General features: G+C 33.8%; 1 long non-coding RNA gene across 1 annotated transcript; it reads left to right on the plus strand.

Moving 5' to 3' along the window:
- The first annotated feature begins 460 nt into the window (after positions 1 to 460).
- Positions 461 to 5,030, plus strand: LOC143077258 (uncharacterized). The gene is made up of 2 exons (XR_012978938.1): positions 461 to 1,038; positions 2,894 to 5,030. It is a non-coding gene; the product is annotated as an uncharacterized LOC143077258 (long non-coding RNA).
- The last annotated feature ends 18,554 nt before the right edge of the window (positions 5,031 to 23,584 follow it).

The following is a 23,584-nucleotide window of genomic DNA, read 5'->3' on the forward strand; positions in this document are numbered from 1 at the left end:
TGTTACTTTCTAGAGGTTTGCCTGAGACAAAGGTTTTATATATATACTGATATGTGAAAACTATTGTTTCTTATTTGTGTTTGTGACTATGTATACTGTATTGTTTATATTTGTAAAAGAATCCCGATAATATTACAATGATATCATATTATGCTCCTTGTGAGCCCATTTTATGGAAATAAAACATCATAGAACTGACATCGTTTGGTGCACATGTAGTTTATCGTTATATATACGCATGGATTGTTGGATTAATTGCATATTAAAGTGGGTGTGAGATATGTATATATGATACGTAGATCATACCCCAAATCAATATACAGTTATCAAACGTAAATGCATTTTAATATAGGATGTCATTAAAAAGGAGGGTCATTTTTATATAAAATCTCGCAAAATTATGACCCATATTTTTGGCACATCCCCGTATACCCAATAATAGGAAGTTAACCACCCCCCCCCCCCCCCGTGACTTAGTCAGTCACAAACATATCAGATCATATCATAAAACAATGTAAAAGTCCGAAAGATTTTTTCTCGTTTCAAGGTGAGTGAATTTGTAGAGTTTATACACCAATGAATTCTTTTTAAAAAGGCGTTTAATCCTTTAATATTTCAGTTGTATTTTTTTTATGATAGAAACTATAATTTATTTATTCTTACAATTTGTATATATATTTTGTACTATACAAATCCTTGTTTTTACAAAAATAATATAAATGCGAAATACTAACATTGTTGTAGGCGAGATAACTCGACATATATAAGAACGAGGACAAATGTATTTATAGTAGCAAATGATTAATTTCTTTATTGTAAAGAGTTAGTACCGGACCAATCAAATAATGTTTTATTGAACGTGCCAGTCGTGGACGTACTATCCGTTGACTTTCCTGATCGGAGATCATTAGGCTGTTGACCACTGTTGTCATATTGTGTGCTTCATTGACCATGAAGGATGACCTTGGTGATCTTTCTACATTAATCTACTTATGATTAACCTGATATGATATATTAGTGATAGCCTAAGTTAAAGAGGTAAATTAAATGCATTCTATTAACTGGATAGCGACTGTAAGTATACTTTTTTTGTGCCAAATTTGAGAAATACACGCGTATATCCCCGAGGAACCAGTAATGACGCACCTAACGTTGTGTTTGTCTCTACATTTAATCTACCATTTAAAAGAATTAGAAAAACGGAACAGAATGAAAGATTGATCACTTGTTAAAACATTTCAATCATTAAACAGTTTATTTTTGAAACAGTAATAGCAATAAAAATCATGTTTGCTAACATTACAAACGGACTGTCAACCTTATGATGGGTACCAGTAATGACGCACTGTAAACAAACCAGTAAAAACCACTTGCACGTACCTGATGTTCGAAAAAATGCTTCAATCCGGATAATTTAAAGTTAACACTATTCAACAAATTCAATTTTATTAACAAATTTTGACATTTACAGTCACTTTTATGATCATGTTGATAGCAACACAATTTTTTACATTAATTTAATTATAACTTATATTTTATTTCAAATTTTATATTAAATTGTTCAAAATTTATCAAAGTAACATATATATTCCAAATACTTGAAAATAAGAAGTAATTGCATTCATAAAACAACATTGACAATAATACATTTATCAATGTATACTTCATACAATGAATGAAAAAAGTCGATAAACCATAGAAAATTATATAAGCGATGATCATTTGTTCTACAGTGATTCCCGCTTAAATGTAAAACCATGTCACATGACAGTCACATGATTTGAAAAACACAAACTGGGGAAGCATGGGCTTACAAACTTTTTGCCGATCAAAGTGGATTTAGGACTGATAATCATTTGGGGAAGGGTAGACTGTTTTTGACCTTAATAAAATGGCGGAAATTGCACTATCTTTAATAATTCAAGCAATAATAACATTTCTGGACAGAGTTTTCCGCATCTATGTTGTAGTCATATGACCTTCACCATCATGTTATGAATAGTAATTATCAATGACGTCACAGCTTTTGTTTAGAAATATAAAACCCAAAACTAAATTGGTGCGTCATTTCTGGTCCGCGTCAAAACAGGTACCAAGATACTGCCATTATTTACTGGGAGTGGCAAGTTTTTACACAACTTCTTCAGTTCTTGGTTGCTCGTCGTCTGCATGCATGCACACGTAACAATTAAATAAACTTTTTTTACATGAACAAAAATGTCGAAACTTGATAATAGTTTAGTGTAGTTGTATAAAAAACAGTCGCATATTGGGATTCGTGATTGGATTGTTGCTATAAATAAACATGAACTGAAAGCGAAATTAATAGGGTTACACTAAAGACTGGAACGCGTACCTGAAATGACTCGAAAGTATATAAATAGAGGAAATACTTTTAAATTTGCATTCGTTCGTTTAAAGGAAAAGTATTAAAATCGAAATACAATAATTGAAAATGCGCCAAAAACTAGGAGCTGAATGAGAATAATATGGAAAGGCCTGAATGGAATTATAATTATACGGTTAGACTTATTTAATCGTACACATTTTTTGTTGTAATATTTATTGTTTATAAGATTTCTAAATTCTTACGAATTTGGATTAAAAAAAAATGCTTCATTTTAAACATCTTTAAAAGAAAACATATTTTGAAAGGAATTGAGGACCGGAATTGACCAGATATACGATCATAGAATTAGAAGCTGATATTTTCAAAATAATAATTATAGATGTATCGAAACTTGAATAAGCAAAAAAAATATCACCACGACAAGATCTTATTTTAAGTCAATATGGAGGAACTCCTTAATGAAATCAAATGTTCACCTCCAAGGTTTTCATCTTCAAATATTCCACGGCAGATAAAACATTATTTATGTTGTTTTTATTGCAGGAAATGGAGAAAGTTGAATGTGAACCATGTAAAACCCGCGACAAAAAACACGAATCAACTCATTGGTGTGTTTTTTGTGAAGAGTCCTTTTGTTCAGACTGCACAGAAAACCATCATGCCCAGAAAATATCGCGAGACCATGAACTCGTCGATATCAACAGAAAGCCTATGCATACACATATCGCAAACCAATGCTGTTTCAAACACGAAAACTTGCCATTTGAGTATTTTTGTATCGATCATGATGTTCTTTCTTGTAAAGAATGTCTTGCAGAAAGTCATCGCTCTTGTCAAAAAGTAGTGTCTGTTGATGCGGTATCTAAAGGTGCCAAGCAGTCTCAGTCATTTATAGATGCCTTGGAACTTGTGGGTGAATTAGTAGAGACAACACATACCATTGTCATTGACAGAGAGAGTTTTATTGAAAACTTTGAAAAAGAGGCCAATTCAGTCAAAAATGCAATAAGGGAGTTGAAGAAAGAAGCAATTAGTCATATTGAATCACTAGAAAAGTCACTACTTTCTGACCTTGATCTAAAAAAAGACAAAATAATGCAAAAGTCAAAGACAACTATTATTGAAGCCGAAGATGTTGGAAAGATAGCAAAAGACAAAAAAGTTGTCTTTGATCTTGTAGATAAACATGGTTCCGAGAAGCAAGCATTTCTTTTTGCGCATGCGTACACACAAGTTCTGACAGATCTCAAGAAAAAGATAACTGGTATGAAAGGGCAGTCGACAAATGCTACAATTAAACTGACTCCAGAGAGGTTACAGGAAACTATACAATCTATCGGGTCAATAGAACTTAACGAAGTACCTTCTGCCCTAACGCCATGTGAGAAGCCTAAGAATTTGCCACAATTTGTTCATAAAAGTGATTTTATCATAAAGGACGATCATAGTGTTAACGGCATCACAGTAAATGATAATGATGAAGTACTCATAGTTGATGGTAGAAGAACTGGTGGAATATTAGTATACGATAATAAGGATATCTTCAAGTACCGAATCGATACTAAATATAGACCGTGGGATATTGCTTTTATCTCAAGTATAAATGAAGCCGTTGTGACATCGCACCATGACGATTTCCTACAATTTGTTGACTTTAAAGAAAAGAGCATATCAAGAACCGTAACTGTTGAAGGAATTCACCAAGGAGGAGTTGCGGTCTCAAATGAAAACATATTTGTTGGAACCAGAGGTAACATTAAAATTCTGGATCTTCAAGGAAAATTTATTCGTTTAATAGAAGCACATCATAGGAAACTAACTTGGTTCATTACTTTGGATAAAACTGGAAACATCTATTACACCGACAGAGAAGTCTTGAGCTGTATTAGAAGCGATGGTACAGAAGTTTATACATACTCCGCACCAGATGACGATACTCTGTGGCAGCTAGCAGTTGACAACAATGGTTACGTTTACGTTTGTGTAGATTCGAAAGGTATATATAGACTGAAGCCGGATGGAACATTCTTGGACGTCGTAGAAAGTTATGAAGAGTCGCTTTCCTATACTGCTATTTGCTTTAATAATGCCTGCACAAAAATGGTCCTATACCGATGCAGTAGTTTTTCTGTTTTTGAACAGAAATAGTTCCAAACATGTCTGTGTTTCCTATAAAAAAAACATGAAAAAGATGATCAAGTAGTTGAAGAGTTTTTTGTTGTTATATCATATTTTTGTTTTCGGTTTCTAAAAAGTGAAGGGCTTCATAGTCATAATAGTATAATTTGGATGTTTAGATACTCTATACAATATATACTTTTATATTCCAGATGTAAACACAGAAAATATTAATAACTTTACAGCTGACTATGCAGTATTGGCTTTGCTCATTGTTGAATACCTATAGTTATTAATTTTTGTGTTATTTGGTCTCTAGTGGTGAGTTTGCATTGGCAATAATACATCTTCCTTTTGTATGTCATTTGCCAATTTGATTAAAATTCACAAAATAATTGTAATTTAGTAAAAAATGAACTACATTGCATGCCATTGTAGTAAACGTTGAAGTTCGCCATTGAATCCGGTCGCTATAAGAAGATACGGTGTGCCTACAATGTATGCTGCAACTTGAAGAATAATTTAAATTTCATTTTTGAAATAAATTGTGTCTGAACCTTGATCATGTTGATAGCTCTAGTGCCAATAGTAAACAATGGTAAAGTTCATAAGAAGTTATGAGGCTGCTTTTAAAAAAACTACCTTATTTTTTTATTTTAGTTCAGATGTATTTTTATGTCAATATTAACTTATCATTTATAGTATAATCAATATTGATTCAGAAAAAAATTAAAAATACCAATTACATTATACGATTCAAGGATTAGAAATTGTAGTTAAGTCTTTAAGAATTGTTATGTGAATCTCTTAGTTTTCAATATATAGTTTTGTTCAATAAAAACTTTGTTGCATATATCTGAAATGTTCGGATTACCAACACCAAATTTAACAATTGAACAAAATAGGCAAGTTAAATTAGAATGTCATGATCAGTTGAAATGAGTGAGTTTCAGTAACGGATATTACAGTGATTTTAATCTCTTAGTAAAGTTTCAAATTTCTAAATAAAACGAACGCATATTGCTTGGAATGTCTCTAATTGGTCAGTTTCTAGTGGGATATTGTCCGAATTGTAGGATAGTAAGTTATAAAAAAAGTTCTGCATCAGACATGTTTGCTACGGAGATACTGAAAGTTATTGCATTTATATTTATAATTTCGCACCAAAAGATAACAGGGTTTTCGTCGAGATAGTCACATGAGCGAGAACTTGTGGATCCAAAAACATTTGACCACACCTGTAACAGAGAATGTATTGCCCATTGGCATTGTCTCTTACTAAACAGCAAACAGAAATCAAATAATATGCATATTTTCGTAGGGTTGGATGCTTCAATGCTATGTAGTCCATGCAGAGTGAGGTACATATGTTTTTTGGTCGTTTTAAAAGCAGCAAAGTCATCATCAAAATACACAATACGCTTCCATGCTAGACAGTGGCGGATCAGGGGGGGGGGGGGTCCGGGGGTTGTAGCCCCCTTTTTATTGGACGATCAATGCATTTGAATGGAGACATATGATTGGAACCCCCCTTTTATCCTGGGTTGGAAACCCTCCTTTTTAAAATGGCTGGCTCCGCCCCTGCTAGAGTTGTTCCAGTAGGAAAAAGTCCGGTTTCACGGAAATTATCAAAATTTGTCGATAAATCATGATATTTCACGTAGTACTACTACTCATAGTACTGATGTATAATTCATGACCTTGTCTACTGTCCTCGTATAATTCTTATTTGTCCAGAATGGAATAATGTTACTACATAGAAAGTTTTGGTGTAAAACAATAGAAACGAAATATTGAAAAAAAATTGGGTTTTATTGTAAAGTCGAACTGTTGATGGGATAAAAAAATATTCAAATAAAAGAAAACGGTTCAAATAATTAGAATTTATCTTGATTTAACTTAGTAACCAACCAACGAATATTTTGGAAAAGTGCCGAAACACCGTCATACAGTTTTATTTCAAAAATTGATTGGGTTGATATGTATTATTTATGCCCAACCAAGACGAGAAACCATTATCAAAGGAAAATTTATCGAAATATTCCCTGGCAAAGATGTAGTTAAAAACAATTTAATTTTTGAATGTTTTATAATGTCTAGGTTAGTCTTTTTTTTTAAAACTACCATTATGCTGAGTTCACACGTAATTCGAATTCGATTCGCATTAACTAATTCGAATTAGTTTAATTCGCATTCGAAACGCTTTACGTCCTTACGTCAATTCTAATGCGAATTGCAATGCGCGTCAAATTCGCTTTACTGTCCTAATTGCGTTAACTTTTAATTCGTATTAACAAAAACGTTTTTCAAATGCGAATTGGATAATTCGAATTAGCCAATTCGAATTAATTCGAATAAATAAAAGAGTGTGTGAACGCGATTAGCGAATTCGATTCGCATTCGATTCGAATTAAATGTACGTGTGAACGAGGCATACATCATTCTTGAAAGTCTATTTTCTGCATAAAGACAAGCGGAGTACAGTTTCCATTTTTCATTCCGTGAATCGCATAAACATGTTTGTAGAGTTCTTGGCATTATTTGAATATTCCACACATAAAGTCTGAAACATACCACAATCTTTTCAAACAAAATATCCAGCAACCTTAATATACAATTATTAACAACCAATTTTGAAAAAACAGTAACCACTTAGGTTGTCGTATGTGTAAAATCTATAAATCCGTTTTTCATTAATTTTATAGATAAAAAGCGCAAATCTCCCTTCAACTTCACATAGGTGTATCAAATTATAAAGCGCAAATGTCCATAGTTTGTGAGCGCAAATGTCGTTGGCATACCGCAGTCCCACTAGGCCACGATCACACTACGATATGTGAATAAAATGAAAATTTTGATGGTCGTAGCGCGATGATGCAGATCGCAGTAAGGTCGTAGTACGGTCGTGGTGAGGTCTTCAAGATCGTGATGAGCGTGGTCAACTTTGAACATGTTCTAAACAATCGTGGAGAAATCAGGTCGTAGTAGAAGCGTAGTGAGAGCGTGGTACGGTCGTGATAAGATCGCAAAGGTCACTGTACCATCGTAGCGAGAGCGTAGCGAAAGCGTGATTCTATTCGGATAGACTTCGCAACGCTCTCACAGCGACGTTACCACCTCACTACGACCATTACGTTCTCATCGCGACCTAACTACGCTTCCACTACGACTATACCACGTTTACACTACGCTGTTCAAGACCATAGAACGATTCTAACACGCCCATGTCGTCCTCATCACGCTCTTCTTACGACCTTACTACGTTCATACTACGACAATCATGCACATTATCATTTTCACATGAAATACATAAAAGCTCTCTAAATTTTGTTTGTATGTACATGTAATTTGGACCTCTTGTCCTTTTTATCCAACGGTTCAACCATGCTTGACACATCTGTGTCATCCCTGCTATCGTTCACTAAAACATCATCATTTGAGCTTGATGGACCAGCAATAAATTCTGGTTGGATTTGTTGATTAGTAATCTCTACTGGATCATGATTCGTTACTATCAGATCTGCCTCTGCCTCTGCCTCTACCCCTACCACTACGCCCACGAGTTCAGGTAGATTTTTGTTGCATGACTACGTTGTTTCCGAGAAACTTTACGCATCAATGAGAAATACGCATCAATGAGAAATAGAAGGAATGATACAGTACTTATATGGAACACGATGTTGACGATATATTACAGGGAGTGTAGTAAGATCTCAGTATATGAACGTGGTACGGTCGTGGTATAATCGCAGTAAAAGCGTGGTAAGATCGTGTTGCAATCAGATAAATCGTGGTATGGTCGTAGTGATGACGTGATGAGCGTGGAAAGATCGAGATTATCGTAGTGAGGTCGCAGAATAAACTTGGTATAAACGTAGCGGGATCGTTGTAGAAGCGTAATGAGGACGTAGTAGCATCGTGAAAGCAACGAAACTTTACATTTTCATGCCGCTCATACCACGACCTTACCACGATCTGAGTTCATTTTAGATCGCGGTGAGCGTGGTGCGATCGTGGCCTAGTGGGACTGGGGCTTTAAACAAGTATAAAAGCGGAAAAGACCTGTGCCCTGCTTAAAGGACGGGTCGTGCATATTCAGAGCTACATGAAAAGGATATACTACTAGTATTAGAATTCGTTTTTGTCCGATTTATTAATCGATATAAGAAGATGTGGTACGATTGCCAATGAAACAACTTTCCGTCCAAGTAACAATTTGTAAAAATTAACCATCATATAAAGGTCAAATTACGGTCTTCAACACGGAGCATTGGATTACAACGAATAGCAAGCTACATGACTAGTTTAAAACCATTAAAACGGAAAAACGAACGGTTTCATCTATATACAAACGAGAAACACTTACATTGTACCAACCACACCAACAAACGACAACCACTGAACATCAGGTTAGCCTCATTTTACATACATGTAGTGGTGGCATTATATATCATATCAGCTTAATTCTTTTTCATAATAATTTTATTTTAATTATAAGTTTGCTTTCGATTTTTCCTATGACAATGATTTTAACAGATTTTGACTGGACACAGTGGAACATCTATATAGATACGACTATACCAAGCAGAAATGATTTCTTCGCCAGTCTGAATTGTATACACATTTGGACCCCTTTTCTGAAATGTTTTATTCAAAATACATTTATATAAACAGAACATATGTTTTGTTATAAAACTTTAATGAGGTTATTTTTATTAAAAATAAACAGTTATTTTGCGTTTCTTACTTATTCAGATACAGCTATTATTTTAAAATAAAACCAAAACCCCAATTCTTTATAGATTTTAATGAATGAGTTGTAATATTATACCAATAATAATTTATAAAGTCATCCAAGGAAAATTAAGGAAATGTCTGGTATCAATCATATAACCGAAACAGGCTTCAAATCGTGGTATTAACAGTCCATATAAAGCAGCGGTATTGACTTAGAATTTATATTTAAAAAATGTGAAAACAAAAATAAAAGGAGAAAAAAGATATCTTGCACATGACTTTGTATAACTGCTAACGAGCTATATGACCAAGAGGTATCTTACAACAAAAATACTACTAAAGTAGCATTTTTCTGAAAAAGATTTAGAAATAAAAATTATGATTAACGAGAAGGACGGACTACTCAGCTCAGACTAAATGTCCAATTGACTGAACGTTATAGAAACAATGCTTATCCAATGTATTTGTTCCATTCAGAGAGTCAAAACCTGAATCTGTTTAAACCAAAATGGCAGATGAATTTTACAAAATCTTCAAACATATACTTTTCTTTATATATCTACACATTTTCAAACTATTTTTTATGTATTCATACAATAAAATACTTATAAGCATTCCGCTGTTGTAAACGAGTCAAGAACATATCGTAGATTTAAAAAAAAACATTTTCGATATAAAAAAAAAAAACCGGTTTTGTTTAACTGCAAATGAAAAGTTGATTGATAAATATATTTGGTGTTTAACGACTATTTCAACAATATTATCTTTTTGGGGCGGCCAGCTTTTATTGTTGAAATAAGCCGGAGTTCCAGATAGAAGCACCAAACTTCTACGTCAAACAAATTAAAGAGTATATTTAGCGCCGCCCGCGATTAGCTTCACAATTGAGCAAATAATAAATTGTAATTTAGATTGATGAAAAAAAGATCATTTGCGCAGAACTGTGTTAAAGACGAAATCTATTCCTAAATTTAATGTCCGAGCTCAATTTTAGGCGTGATTTTAGTTACACCCTGAAATAAATGTATTGTCAAATATAAAAAGATGTGATATGATTGCCAATGAGACAACTTTGCACAATAGACCAAAATGACACAGAAATTAACAACTATGACCAAAAATTAGCAAAATCTGGATAAAATGTGTGTTCACCGAGTCTGATTCCAGGATTACTATAAACATCTGAATCGGAAGTTTGCCATTTTTCAATATACTTGATTGTGTAATATACCACCAGACATATGTTACGTTTTTAGTTATTTTTGTTGTTGCATCATTCAAAAGTTTGAAAGTCGAATGAGATAGCTCTTATGGAAATTCAGCTGGCAGAACTCGGTGAAATAGTTAGAATCATATTCAAAACAGTGTAGCTGTGGTCATTGATTGACAACCTTAAATTATCCCATTGACTGGGACAGATTAGGTGAACGTGTGTCTGTAACGACAACTGCTCACTACTTACTTATTGTAGGTTTTCGGCCATGATGTTAGCGCCGGACACGGCGACAGTTCGAATGATATTTTAAACGTAAGATGTAGTCAGACAACAAAGAATCGACGCCATCACAGGGGTGGAAAAAATAAAAATAAAGTGTCACAATCATGTATTGATTTATTAAATATAAGAGGCATCAAGGGTAAAATTCATGAGGTGAACAAACACCTTGATCAAGATTCCCCAGACCTACTTTGCTTGGTTGAAACATTTTTGAAGACAAATTGCAAGCCTCGTGACTTGCACAATAACTATGTCTGGGTGGGGAAATGTCGTACTGGTTCTAAAGATACCGCGCTGAAGTACGTCCATTATTCATAGTTCATTATTCATTATTCAATAATGAATAATACAATAGTTCACTATTCACTATTCACTATTGAAAAATGAATAATGAATAATGAAATGGTTTATGTTTCATTATTCAAATTGAAGCGGTGAATAGTGAAAAAAATATAGAAAAAAATTGACTGTGACACAATAGCTATATTTTGATTCGAAATGACCATAAGAGTGTTTACGGAGGACCTAAATGCCACAAAATGCATAAAAATGAGGAAATTTAAAAAAGAAGATGTGGTATGATTGCCAATGAGACAAATATCCAGAAAGACCACAATGACACAGACATTAACAACTATAGCTCACCGTACAGCCTTCAACAATGAGCAAAGCCCATACCGCATAGTCAGCCATTAAAGGTTCCGCAACGAATATTAAAAGTCCTAAATGCCGAAATACGCGTGAAAATCAAGAAATAGCCAATTTTGAATAATGAAATGGATATTTTGAATAATGGAATGGAGTGCGGAGACCCTTTAGCCCCCAATTATAGATAAACCTTATACCTCATTCGAAAGCTGATTACAAGACGAACAAAATGTATATAGTCAATATGTTCCGCAACGAATATTTGAAGACCTAAATGCCGAAATACGCATGAAAATTAAGAAATAGCCAATTTTGAATAATGAAATGGATATTTCGAATAATGGAATGGACTGCGGCGACCCTTTAGCCCCTAATTATAGATAAACCTTATACCTCATTCGAAAGCTGATTACAAGACGAACAAAATGTATATAGTCAATATGTTCCGCAACGAATATTAGAAGACCTAAATGCCTAATTACGCGTGAAAATTAAGAAATAGTCAATTTTGAATAATGAAATGGATATTTTGAATAATGGAATGGAGTGCGGCGACCCTTTAGACCCCAATTATAGATAAACCTTATACCTCATTCGAAAGCTGATTACAAGACGAACAAAATGTATATAGTCATTATGTTCCGCAACGAATATTAGAAGACCTAAATGCCTAATTACGCGTGAAAATTAAGAAATAGTCAATTTTGAATAATGAAATGGATATTTTGAATAATGGAATGGACTGTGGGGACCCTTTAGCCCCTAATTATAGATAAACCTTATACCTCATTCGAAAGGTGATTACAAGACGAACAAAATGTATATAGTCAATATGTTCCGCAACGAATATTAGAAGACCTAAATGCCAAAATACGCGTGAAGATTAAGAAACAGCCAATTTTGAATAATGAAATGGATATTTTGAATAATGGAATGGACTGTGGCGACCCTTTAGCCCCTATTATAGATAAACCTTATACCTCATTCGAAAGCTGATTACAAGACGAACAAAATGTATATAGTCAATATGTTCCGCAACGAATATTTGAAGACCTAAATGCCGAAATACGCATGAAAATTAAGAAATGGCCAATTTTGAATAATGAAATGGATATTTCGAATAATGGAATGGACTGCGGCGACCCTTTAACCCCTAATTATAGATAAATCTTATACCTCATTCGAAAGCTGATTACAAGACGAACAAAATGTATATAGTCAACATGCTCCGCAACGAATATTTGAAGACCTAAATGCCGAAATACGCGTGAAAATTAAGAAATAGCCAATTTTGAATAATGAAATGGATATTTTAAATAATGGAATGGAGTGCGGCGACCCTTTAGACCCTAATTATAGATAAACCTTCTACCTCATTCGAAAGCTGATTACAAGACGAACAAAATGTATATAGTCAATATGTTCCGCAACGAATATTAGAAGACCTTAATGCCAAACTACGCGTGAAAATTAAGAAATAGCCAATTTTGAATAATGAAATGGATATTTTGAATAATGGAATGGAGTGCGGCGACCTTTTAGACTCTAATTATAGATAAACCTTATACCTCATTCGAAAGCTGATTACAAGACAAACAAAATGTATATAGTCAATATGTTCCGCAACGAATATTAGAAGACCTAAATGCCAAAATACGCGTGAAGATTAAGAAACAGCCAATTTTGAATAATGAAATGGATATTTTGAATAATGGAATGGACTGTGGCGACCCTTTAGCCCCTATTATAGATAAACCTTATACCTCATTCGAAAGCTGATTACAAGACGAACAAAATGTATATAGTCAATATGTTCCGCAACGAATATTAGAAGACCTAAATGCCAAAATACGCGTGAAAATTAAGAAATAGCCAATTTTGAATAATGAAATGGATATTTTGAATAATGGAATGGAGTGCGGCGACCCTTTAGACCCTAATTATAGATAAACCTTATACCTCATTCGAAAAGTGATTACAAGAGTAACAACATGCTTATAGTCAACATGTTCCGCAACGAATATTAGAAGACTTAATTGCCAAAATACGCGTCAAGATTAAGAAAGAGCCAATTTTGAATAATGAAATGGATATTTTGAATAATGGAATGGACTGTGGCGACCCTTTAGCCCCTAATTATAGATAAACCTTATACCTCATTCGAAAGCTGATTACAAGGCGAACAAAATGTATATAGTCAATATGTTCCGCAACGAATATTAGAAGACCTAAATGCCAAAATACGCGTGAAGATTAAGAAACAGCCAATTTTGAATAATGAAATGGATATTTTGAATAATGGAATGGACTGCGGCGACCCTTTAGCCCCTATTTTAGATAAACCTTATACCTCATTCGAAAGCTGATTACAAGACGAACAAAATGTATATAGTCAATATGTTCCGCAACGAATATTTGAAGACCTAAATGCCGAAATACGCATGAAAATTAAGAAATGGCCAATTTTGAATAATGAAATGGATATTTCGAATAATGGAATGGACTGCGGCGACCCTTTAGCCCCTAATTATAGATAAATCTTATACCTCATTCGAAAGCTGATTACAAGACGAACAAAATGTATATAGTCAACATGTTCCGCAACGAATATTTGAAGATCTGAATGCCGAAATACGCGTGAAAATTAAGAAATAGCCAATTTTGAATAATGAAATGGATATTTTGAATAATAGAATGGACTGTGGCGGCCCTTTAGACCCTAATTATAGATAAACCTTATACCTCATTCGAAAGGTGATTACAAGAGGAACAACATACTTATAGTCAACATGTTCCGCAACGAATATTAGAAGACTTAATTGCCAAAATACGCGTCAAGATTAAGAAAGAGCCAATTTTGAATAATGAAATGGATATTTTGAATAATGGAATGGACTGTGGCGACCCTTTAGCCCCTAATTATAGATAAACCTTATACCTCATTCGAAAGCTGATTACAAGACGAACAAAATGTATATAGTCAATATGTTCCGCAACGAATATTAGAAGACCTAAATGCCAAAATACGCGTGAAAATTAAGAAACAGCCAATTTTGAATAATGAAATGGATATTTTGAATAATGGAATGGAGTGCGGCGACCCTTTAGACCCTAATTATAGAAAAACCTTATACCTCATTCGAAAGGTGATTACAAGAGGAACAACTTGCTTATAGTCAACATGTTCCGCAACGAATATTAGAAGACTTAATTGCCAAAATACGCGTCAAGATTAAGAAACAGCCAATTTTGAATAATGAAATGGATATTTTGAATAATGGAATGGACTGTGGCGACCCTTTAGCCCCTATTATAGATAAACCTTCTACCTCATTAGAAAGCTGACTACAAGACGAACAAAATGTATATAGTCAATATGTTCCGCAACGAATATTAGAAGACCTAAATGCCTAATTACGCGTGAAAATTAAGAATTAGTCAATTTTGAATAATGAAATGGATATTTTGAATAATGGAATGGAGTGCGGCGACCCTTTAGACCCTAATTATAGATAAACCTTATACCTCATTCGAAAGCTGATTACATGACGAACAAAATGAATATAGTCAATATGTTCCGCAATGAATATTAGAAGACCTAAATGCCTAATTACGCGTGAAAATTAAGAAATAGTCAATTTTGAATAATGAAATGGATATTTTGAATAATGGAATGGACTGTGGCGACCCTTTCGCCCCTAATTATAGATAAACCTTATACCTCATTCGAAAGCTGATTACAAGACGAACAAAATGTATATAGTCAATATGTTCCACAACGAATATTAGAAGACCTAAATGCCAAAATACGCGTGAAGATTAAGAAACAGCCAATTTCGAATAATGAAATGGATATTTTGAATAATAGAATGGACTGTGGCGGCCCTTTAGCCCCTACTATAGATAAACCTTATACCTCATTCGAAAGCTGATTACAAGACGAACAAAATGTATATAGTCAATATGTTCCGCAACGAATATTAGAAGACCTAAATGCCTAATTACGCGTGAAAATTAAGAAATAGTCAATTTTGAATAATGAAATGGATATTTTGAATAATGGAATGGAGTGCGGCGACCCTTTAGACTCTAATACTAGATAAACCTTATACCTCATTCGAAAGCTGATTACATGACGAACAAAATGTATATAGTCAATATGTTCCGCAATGAATATTAGAAGACCTAAATGCCTAATGACGCGTGAAAATTAAGAAATAGTCAATTTTGAATAATGAAATGGATATTTTGAATAATGGAATGGACTGTGGCGACCCTTTAGCCCCTAATTATAGATAAACCTTATACCTCATTCGAAAGCTGATTACAAGAGGAACAACATGTATATAGTCAATATGTTCCGTAACGAAAATTAGAAGAGCTAAATGCCAAAATACGCGTGAAAATTAAGAAATCGCCAATTTTGAATAATGAAATGGATATTTTGAATAATGGAATGGAGTGCGGCGACCCTTTAGACCCTAATTATAGATAAACCTTATACCTCATTCGAAAGCTGATTACATGACGAACAAAATGTATATACTTAATATGTTCCGCAACGAATATTAGAAGACCTAAATGCCAAAATACGCGTGAAAATTAAGAAATAGCCAATTTTGAATAATGAAATGGATATTTTGAATAATGGAATGGAGTGCGGCGACCCTTTAGCTCTAATTATAGATAAACCTTATACCTCATTCGAAAGCTGATTACAAGAGGAACAACATGCTTATTATCAATATGTTCCGCAACGAATATTAGAAGACATAATTGCAAACTACGCGTGAAAATTAAGAAATAGCCAATTTTGAATAATGAAATGGATATTTTGAATAATGAAATGGATATTTTGAATAATGGAATGGACTGCAGCGACCCTTTAGCCCCTAATTTTAGATAAACCTTATACCTCATTCGAAAGCTGATTACAAGACGAACAAAATGTATATAGTCAATATGTTCCGCAACGAATATTAGAAGACCTAATTGCCAAAATACGCGTGCAAATTAAGAAAAAGTCAATTTTGAATAATGAAATGGATATTTTGAATAATGGAATGGAGTGCGGCGACCCTTTAGACCCTAATTATAGATAAACCTTATACCTCATTCGAAAGCTGATTACAAGACGAACAAAATGTATATAGTCAATATGTTCCGCAACGAATATTAGAAGACCTAAATGCCTAATTACGCGTGAAAATTAAGAAATAGTCAATTTTGAATAATGAAATGGATATTTTGAATAATGGAATGGAGTGCGGCGACCCTTTAGACCCTAATTATAGATAAACCTTATACCTCATTCGAAAGGTGATTACAAGAGGAACAACATGCTTATAGTCAACATGTTCCGCAACGAATATTAGAAGACTTAATTGCCAAAATACGCGTCAAGATTAAGAAAGAGCCAATTTTGAATAATGAAATGGATATTTTGAATAATAGAATGGACTGTGGCGAACCTTTAGCCCCTAATTATAGATAAACCTTATACCTCATTCGAAAGCTGATTACAAGACGAACAAAATGTATATAGTCAATATGTTCCGCAACGAATATTAGAAGACCTAAATGCCAAAATACGCGTGAAAATTAAGAAACAGCCAATTTTGAATAATGAAATGGATATTTCGAATAATGGAATGGAGTGCGGCGACCCTTTAGACCATAATTATAGAAAAACCTTATACCTCATTCGAAAGGTGATTACAAGAGGAACAACTTGCTTATAGTCAACATGTTCCGCAACGAATATTAGAAGACTTAATTGCCAAAATACGCGTCAAGATTAAGAAACAGCCAATTTTGAATAATGAAATGGATATTTTGAATAATGGAATGGACTGTGGCGACCCTTTAGCCCCTATTATAGATAAACCTTCTACCTCATTAGAAAGCTGACTACAAGACGAACAAAATGTATATAGTCAATATGTTCCGCAACGAATATTAGAAGACCTAAATGCCTAATTACGCGTGAAAATTAAGAATTAGTCAATTTTGAATAATGAAATGGATATTTTGAATAATGGAATGGAGTGCGGCGACCCTTTAGACCCTAATTATAGATAAACCTTATACCTCATTCGAAAGCTGATTACATGACGAACAAAATGAATATAGTCAATATGTTCCGCAATGAATATTAGAAGACCTAAATGCCTAATTACGCGTGAAAATTAAGAAATAGTCAATTTTGAATAATGAAATGGATATTTTGAATAATGGAATGGACTGTGGCGACCCTTTCGCCCCTAATTATAGATAAACCTTATACCTCATTCGAAAGCTGATTACAAGACGAACAAAATGTATATAGTCAATATGTTCCACAACGAATATTAGAAGACCTTAATGCCAAAATACGCGTGAAGATTAAGAAACAGCCAATTTTGAATAATGAAATGGATATTTTGAATAATAGAATGGACTGTGGCGGCCCTTTAGCCCCTACTATAGATAAACCTTATACCTCATTCGAAAGCTGATTACAAGACGAACAAAATGTATATAGTCAATATGTTCCGCAACGAATATTAGAAGACCTAAATGCCTAATTACGCGTGAAAATTAAGAAATAGTCAATTTTGAATAATGAAATGGATATTTTGAATAATGGAATGGAGTGCGGCGACCCTTTAGACTCTAATACTAGATAAACCTTATACCTCATTCGAAAGCTGATTACATGACGAACAAAATGTATATAGTCAATATGTTCCGCAATGAATATTAGAAGACCTAAATGCCTAATGACGCGTGAAAATTAAGAAATAGTCAATTTTGAATAATGAAATGGATATTTTGAATAATGGAATGGACTGTGGCGACCCTTTAGCCCCTAATTATAGATAAACCTTATACCTCATTCGAAAGCTGATTACAAGAGGAACAACATGTATATAGTCAATATGTTCCGTAACGAAAATTAGAAGAGCTAAATGCCAAAATACGCGTGAAAATTAAGAAATAGCCAATTTTGAATAATGAAATGGATATTTTGAATAATGGAATGGAGTGCGGCGACCCTTTAGACCCTAATTATAGATAAACCTTATACCTCATTCGAAAGCTGATTACATGACGAACAAAATGTATATACTTAATATGTTCCGCAACGAATATTAGAAGACCTAAATGCCAAAATACGCGTGAAAATTAAGAAATAGCCAATTTTGAATAATGAAATGGATATTTTGAATAATGGAATGGAGTGCGGCGACCCTTTAGCTCTAATTATAGATAAACCTTATACCTCATTCGAAAGCTGATTACAAGAGGAACAACATGCTTATAATCAATATGTTCCGCAACGAATATTAGAAGACATAATTGCAAACTACGCGTGAAAACTAAGAAATAGCCAATTTTGAATAATGAAATGGATATTTTGAATAATGAAATGGATATTTTGAATAATGGAATGGACTGCAGCGACCCTTTAGCCCCTAATTTTAGATAAACCTTATACCTCATTCGAAAGCTGATTACAAGAGGAACAAAATGTATATAGTCAATATGTTCCGCAACGAATATTAGAAGACCTAATTGCCAAAATACGCGTGCAAATTAAGAAAAAGTCAATTTTGAATAATGAAATGGATATTTTGAATAATGGAATGGAGTGCGGCGACCCTTTAGCCCCTAATTATAGATAAATCTTATACCTCATGCGAAAGGTGATTACAAGAGGAACAAAATGTATATAGTCAATATGTTCCGCAACGAATATTAGAAGGCCTAATTGCCAAAATACGCGTGAAAATTAAGAAAAAGTCAATTTTGAATAATGAAATGGACTGCGGCGACCCTTTAGCCCCTAATTATAGAGAAATCTTATACCTCATTAGAAAGCCGATTACAAGAAGAACAAAATGTATATTGTCAATATGTTCCGTAACGAATATTAGAAGACTTGATTGCTAAAATGCGCGTGAAAATTATGAAAAAGTCTATTTTGAATAATGAAATGGATATTTTCAATAATGGAATGGACTGCGACGACCCTTAAGCCCCTATTATGGATAAACTTTATACTTCATTCGAAAGCTGATTACAAGAGGAACAACATGTATATAGTCAATATGTTCCGCAACGAATATTAGAAGACCTAATTGCCAAAATACGCGTGCAAATTAAGAAAAAGTCAATTTTGAATAATGAAATGGATATTTTGAATAATGGAATGGAGTGCGGCGACCCTTTAGCCCTTAATTATAGATAAATCTTATACCTCATGCGAAAGGTGATTACAAGAGGAACAAAATGTATATAGTCAATATGTTCCGCAACGAATATTAGAAGGCCTATTTGCCAAAATACGCGTGAAAATTAAGAAAAAGTCAATTTTGAATAATGAAATGGACTGCGGCGACCCTTTAGCCCCTAATTATAGAGAAATCTTATACCTCATTAGAAAGCCGATTACAAGAAGAACAAAATGTATATTGTCAATATGTTCCGCAACGAATATTAGAAGACCTAATTGCCAAAATACGGGTGAAAATTAAGATTAAGTCAATTTTGAATAATGAAATGGATATTTTGAATAATGGAATGGACTGCAGCGACCCTTTAGCCCCTATTATAGATAAATATTATACCTCATTCGAAAGCTGATTACAAGAGAAACAAAATGTATATAGTCAATATGTTCCGCAACGAATATTAGAAGACCTAATTGCCAAAATACGCGTGCAAATTAAGAAAAAGTCAATTTTGAATAATGAAATGGATATTTTGAATAATGGAATGGAGTGCGGCGACCCTTTAGCCCCTAATTATAGATAAATCTTATACCTCATGCGAAAGGTGATTACAAGAGGAACAAAATGTATATAGTCAATATGTTCCGCAACGAATATTAGAAGGCCTAATTGCCAAAATACGCGTGAAAATTAAGAAAAAGTCAATTTTGAATAATGAAATGGACTGCGGCGACCCTTTAGCCCCTAATTATAGAGAAATCTTATACCTCATTAGAAAGCCGATTACAAGAAGAACAAAATGTATATTGTCAATATGTTCCGTAACGAATATTAGAAGACTTGATTGCTAAAATGCGCGTGAAAATTATGAAAAAGTCTATTTTGAATAATGAAATGGATATTTTCAATAATGGAATGGACTGCGACGACCCTTAAGCCCCTATTATGGATAAACTTTATACTTCATTCGAAAGCTGATTACAAGAGGAACAACATGTATATAGTCAATATGTTCCGCAACAAATATTAGAAGACCTAAATGTCAAAATACGCGTGAAAATTAAAAAATAGCCAATTTTGAATAATGAAATGGATATTTTGAATAATGGAATGGAGTGCGGCGACCCTTTAGCCCCTAATTATAGATAAACCTTATACCTCAGTCGAAAGCTGATTACAAGAGAAACAAAATGTATATAGTCAATATGTTCCGCAACGAATATTAGAAGACCTAATTGCCAAAATACGCGTGCAAATTAAGAAATAGTCAATTTTGAATAATGAAATGGATATTTTGAATAATGGAATGGAGTGCGGCGACCCTTTAGCCCTTAATTATAGATAAATCTTATACCTCATGCGAAAGGTGATTACAAGAGGAACAAAATGTATATAGTCAATATGTTCCGCAACGAATATTAGAAGGCCTATTTGCTAAAATACGCGTGAAAATTAAGAAAAAGTCAATTTTGAATAATGAAATGGACTGCGGCGACCCTTTAGCCCCTAATTATAGAGAAATCTTATACCTCATTAGAAAGCCGATTACAAGAAGAACAAAATGTATATTGTCAATATGTTCCGCAACGAATATTAGAAGACCTAATTGCCAAAATACGGGTGAAAATTAAGATTAAGTCAATTTTGAATAATGAAATGGATATTTTGAATAATGGAATGGACTGCAGCGACCCTTTAGCCCCTATTATAGATAAATATTATACCTCATTCGAAAGCTGATTACAAGAGAAACAAAATGTATATAGTCAATATGTTCCGCAACGAATATTAGAAGACCTGATTGCCAAAATACACGTGAAAATTAAGAAATAGTCAATTTTGAATAATGAAATGAATATTTTGAATAATGGAATGGACTCCTGCGACCCTTTAGCCCCTTATTATAGATAAACCTGATACCTCATTCGAAAGCTGATTACAAGAGGAACAAAATGTATATAGTCAATATGTTCCGTAACGAATATAAGAAGACCTAAATGCCAAAATACGCGTGAAAATTAAGGAATAGCCATTTTTGAATAATGAAATGGATATTTTGAATAATGGAATGGACTGCGGCGACCCTTTAGTCCCTAATTATAGATAAACCTTATACCTCATTCGAAAGCTGATTACAAGAGGAACAACATGCTTATAGTCAATATGTTCTGCAACGAATATTAGAAGAGCTAAATACCAAAATACGCGTGAAAATTAAGAAATAGCCAATTTTGAATAATGAAATGGATATTTTGAATATTGGAATGGACTGGCAGACCCTTCAGCCCCTAATTACAGATATATATATTATACCTCAATCGAAAGCTTATCAAGAGAGGAACAAAAGGTATATAGTCAATATGTCCCGCAACGCATATTAGAGAAGTAACGAAGGACTTAAAGATCGAATTACGCATGAACATTAAGAAATAGGCAATTTTGAATAATGAAATGGATATTTTGAATAATGGAATGGACTAGCAGGACCCTTCAGGCCCTAATTACAGATATATATTATACCTCAATCAAAAGCTTTTTCAGAGAGGAACAAAAGGTATATAGTCAATATGTTCCGCAACGCATATTAGAGGAGTAACGAAGGACTTAAATATCGAAATACACCTGAACATTAAGAAATAGCCAATTTTGAATAATGAAATCGGTATTTTGAATAATGGAATGGACTGGCCGGACCCTTCAACCCGTAATAACAGATACATATTATACCTCAATCGAAACCTTATTAAAAGAGGAACAAAAGGTGTATAGTCAATTTGTTCCGCAACGCATATTAGAGGAGTAACGAAGGACTTAAAGATCAAATTACGCGTGAACATTGAGAATTAGCCAATTTTGAATAATGAAATGGATATTTTGAATAATGGAATGGACTGCTGCAACCCGTTGCCTCTAATTCAGGATTTTTTTACACCAAATCAAAGCTTATTAATAGAAGAATAAACTGAGAATAAACATTATGTGCCGCAATGACCATTACAGGGGATTACAGAGGACCTAAATGCCAAATTACGCTTGAAAATTAAGAAATAGCAAATTTTGAATAATGATTGGGTATTTTGAATAATGGAATGGAATGCTGCGACCATTTATCCCCTAATTATAGATATACTTTATACCTCATTCGAAAGCTTATTACGAGAGGAACAACAGGTATATAGTCAATGTTTGGCAACGCATATTAGAGGAGTAACGACGGACTTAAATGTCGAAATAATACGTGAATAAATTGAGAAAAAAACCAATATGTACCGCAATGACCATTCTAGGGGTTACGGGGGACTAAAATGCCAAAATACGCGTGAAAATTAAGAAATAGCCAATTTGCATAATGAAATGGATATTTTGAATAATGGAATGGAATACTGTGACCCTTCAGCCCTTTATTACAGATCTACCTTATACCTCATTCGGAAGCTTATAAAAAGAGGAACACATGATATATAGTCAATTTATTCCGCGGAGTAACGAAGGACTTAAATATCGAAATATGAGTGAACATTTTGAGGGGAGTTCTGCTGGGACCGGACTGAAAAATTCGAAAATCTTGCACGCTCGTTGACGAGGTTAAGAGGAGAAAAAGTGGGGGCTGGGGTCGTGGGAAAATGTATCTTTGTGGAAGAAAGAAAACACACCAAGAAAAATCCACAGATAATAAACACAATGGATTGTGAGATTACAAATATGTCTGATCAGAGAGAGAATATGGCGCAAGAGGTCAAAATTTTGGAAAATACTGCTGAGGAAACCCTCAAATGGCGAGAAGTTAGTCAGTACTCACCCTGGATTGTCAAAGACATTAAAGATGTTGACACGAAGTTGACACGAAATGTGGGTTCGCAAAAATCATAACCTTGTGCTGAAAAGGGAAAAATATCCGGGGATGTGAAAGACTAAACAATCAGCTGACCACCGTCGGGGCAAAGAGAGAGACCGATGGAGCAGTGCAAATCGTGAGCTATGGGATGGAAAAAAAAACCAGGCGCACCGGCTATGATT

The sequence above is a fragment of the Mytilus galloprovincialis genome, chromosome 1, assembly GCF_965363235.1.
Source record: "Mytilus galloprovincialis chromosome 1, xbMytGall1.hap1.1, whole genome shotgun sequence".
Lineage (NCBI taxonomy): Eukaryota > Metazoa > Mollusca > Bivalvia > Mytilida > Mytilidae > Mytilus > Mytilus galloprovincialis.